The sequence below is a fragment of the Capricornis sumatraensis genome, chromosome 9 (genome assembly GCF_032405125.1).
Source record: "Capricornis sumatraensis isolate serow.1 chromosome 9, serow.2, whole genome shotgun sequence".
Lineage (NCBI taxonomy): Eukaryota > Metazoa > Chordata > Mammalia > Artiodactyla > Bovidae > Capricornis > Capricornis sumatraensis.
The window spans coordinates 40,105,509-40,109,043 of record NC_091077.1 but is presented as its reverse complement, the minus strand read 5'-3'; positions in this window follow the sequence as shown (position 1 = coordinate 40,109,043).

Genomic DNA, 3,535 nt, shown 5'->3' with positions numbered 1-3,535 from the left:
TTTCTTCCTAGGAATGACACTGTAAAGCAGAAATCTTGTGTCTGTGATATTCTTTCAGGGATGGGTTGACTCTATGTCTCATACCAGCCCTACTCTTCAGCCTCTTCCTCCACTCACCTTTTGTCTTCCTGCTTTAGACCACTCTTCCACTTAGGAACCCTTTGCTGAGCACCCCAATCCAGACAGAAAGAGGAAATGGAAAAAAAAAAAAACAAACAAACACATTGAGAAACAAGGAAACAAAAAGAGAAGTAGATCAAAGAAAGAAAACTAGAAAAAAAGGATGAGGAAAGACATACTATTACATAGTGAATGCCTGCTGCTGCTGCTGCTGCTGCTGCTGCTGCTGCTAAGTCGCTTCAGTCGTGTCCGACTCTGTGTGACCCCATAGACGGCAGCCCAACAGGATCCCCCATTCCTGGGATTCTCCAGGCAACACTGGAGGGGGTTGCCATTTCCTTCTCCAATGTTTGAAAGTGAAAAGTGAAAGTGAAGTCGCTCAGTCGTGTCCGACTCTTTGCGACCCCATGGACTGTAGCCTACCAGGCTCCTCCATCCATGGGATTTTCCAGGCAAGAGTACTGGAGTGGGGTGCCATCGCCTTCTCTGAGTGAATGCCTACCCTCCTTTAAAAAGTAAAAAGGTCACCTCTGCTTGAGGAAACAAGAAGATGAAGAAATTCTGATAAGAAAGTAAAAATGGAGCAAAAAAGGTAGCAATCACAACAGAAACTGCAGGAAAGAAAGGGGTGGGTGACAGGAGAAAGACTCTCACTAACCTTCAAGTGGATTCCCTGGAAGAAAAAGTATTCAGCAGGTCTCCTGTGGAGATTTCAGCATCAAATTCATTTTCTTGTCCTCCTCTTGTATGTTTGCAGTTATGAAGTCAGAGAGGACAGGGAGGAGCCCCCCAGTTCTGACCTCCTTCCTCAGCCTCCACCAACCTCTTGGCCAGGCTGTGATTGTCCTTGTCACCCTCAGGCTCCAAGCAACTTTGTAGCTTAGACAGTGAGGCTCAGACAGACAACATCTCCGCTCACCAAAAAGGAAAGGGAAAAACGGACTTAGTTGAGGAGATGGTGGTGGGCAGATGGAAACAGAGTCAGGATCTGTGCATCTGAGCTCACCCTCTGATGTCTGTCCACCTGCCATAGGTTGCTTCCCAGGCTGCATTGCAGAACTGTCTCCCACTGCCCATGAGGTACTTAACACAGAACCTGAGTGAGGAAGTTAAAAACTATCCACTCCCAGGAGAGCCCTCAAACTCCAACCCAAGAATAGGAGCTCCAAAGCTTGCAATTAAAGAAACTCAAACAGGGAGCTTGGGGACAGGACCAGAAGAAGGGGAAGTGGGACAGTGTGAGGAACCTTGATCATGAGAGGGGCACAGGCACAGGAATGAGGGGCAAATTCCTTGGTGTTCTACTCCCACCACAAACATATATCAGTGGTTACTCAGTGACCTCCAGGGTCCACATGGAATCTCTACCTGTGACTGTCTCCCTGCCATCCACACTTGTTCTTTACCTGTCCCATAAAATCAGCCCACACTGACTGAGGGCCATTGATATGCAAGAGCTTGGTGAGCTGTGCTTGAATCAAAAGTGAAGACTTAACACAGTCCTGGCCCTTAAGTTTTATAACCAAGTGAGAAGGAAAGAAGAGCGCTTACTTTCACTAGAGTCAGGTGATGGTGTGGAAGCTGGGTGTCTTCCCATCCTCTGTCAGATATTTCTGTGAGTTTACTGCCCTTCCCAGTTTTCTGTGGTCTAATTATTATTCTGTCATCCCAGTATAATCATGGACAGCACTTCCTTTCTCTCTCAGGGGTGTCCCAGGTTGGATGATAGTTTAAATAGTCACTTTGATTTTAGCTTTATATCCCATTGAAGTAGATGAATTTTCAAAATGACCAGTTCATTGGGAATCAAATGACCAGGCCATTAATTTCTGTCTTTCTTTTAACTCTTTGGTATATAACTGTTTTTTAGTCTTTCATTTTATTTTTAAAATTAATTTTTATTGGAGTATAGTTGTTTTACAATGTTGTGTCAGTTTCTTCTGTACAGTAAAGTGATCAGCTGTATGTATACAAACACTTCTTCTTTTGCTTCTCTGGTGGCTCAGCTGGTAAAGAATCTGCCTGCAATGTGGGAGACCTGGGTTTGATCCCTGGGTTGGGAAGATGCCCTGGAGAAGAGAAAGGCTACCCATTCCAGTATTCTGGCCTGAAGAATTCCATGGACTCTTCAGTCCGTGGGGTTGCAAAGAGTCAGACATGACTGAGCGACTTTCACTTTCACTCATTTAGGTCACCGTAGAGCATTGAGTAGAGTTCCTTGTGATATACAGTAGGTTGTCACTAGTTATCTATTTTACACATTGGAGAAGGAAATGGCAACCCACCCCAGTGTTCTTGCCTGGAGAATCCCAGGGACGGTGGAGCCTGGTGGGCTGCATAGTCCAGTCTATGGGGTCGCATAGAGTTGGACACAACTGAAGCTACATAGTAGTATGTATATGTCAATCCCAATCTTTTAAATTATACCACCACCCCTTTTCCCTATTTGTATCTGTACATTTGTTCTCTATGTCTGTCTCTATTTCTGCTTTGCAAATAAGTTCATCTGTATCATTTTAGTGGGTTCCACATATAAGTGATATTATACAAAAGTTGTTTTCATCTTTCTGACTTACTTCACTGTGTATGACAGACTCTAGGTCCATCCACATCTCTGCAAATGGCACAATTTTGTTCCTTTTTGTGGCTGAGTAATATTCCATTTGGGGCTTCCTCAGTAGCTCAGTGGTAAAGAATCGGCCACCAGTGCAAAAGACAAGGGTTTGATCCCTGGATCAAGAAGATCTGCTGGAGAAGGAAATGGCAACTCACCCCAATATTCTTGCCTGGAAAATCCCATAAACAGAAGAATCTGGTCACATGGCTACAGTTCATGGGGTCACAAAAGAGTTGAACATGACTCAGTTACTAATTAACAAACAGCAAAACAAATATTCCATTTTATATATGTACCACATCTTATTTATCCATTCCTCTGTTGATGGCCAACACCGAAATCAGATTGATTATATTCTATGCAGCCAAAGATGGAGAAGCTCTATACAGTCAACAAAAACAAGACTGGGAGCTGGCTGTGGCTCAGATCATGAACTCCTTATTGCCAAATTCAGACTCAAATTGAAGAAAGTAGGGAAAACCGCTAGACCATTCACGTATGACCTAAATCAAATCCCTTATGATTATACAGTGAAAGTGAGAAATCGATTTAAAGGCCTAGATCTGATAGACAGAGTGCCTGATGAACTATGGAATGAGGTTCATGACATTGTACAGGAGACAGGGATCAAGACCATCCCCATGGAAAAGAAATGCAAAAAAGCAAAATGGCTGTCTGGGGAGGCCTTACAAATAGCTGTGAAAAGAAGAGAGGTGAAAAGCAAAGGGGAAAAGGAAAGATATAAGCATCTGAATGCAGAGTTCCAAAGAATAGCAAGAAGACAAGAAAGCCTTCTTC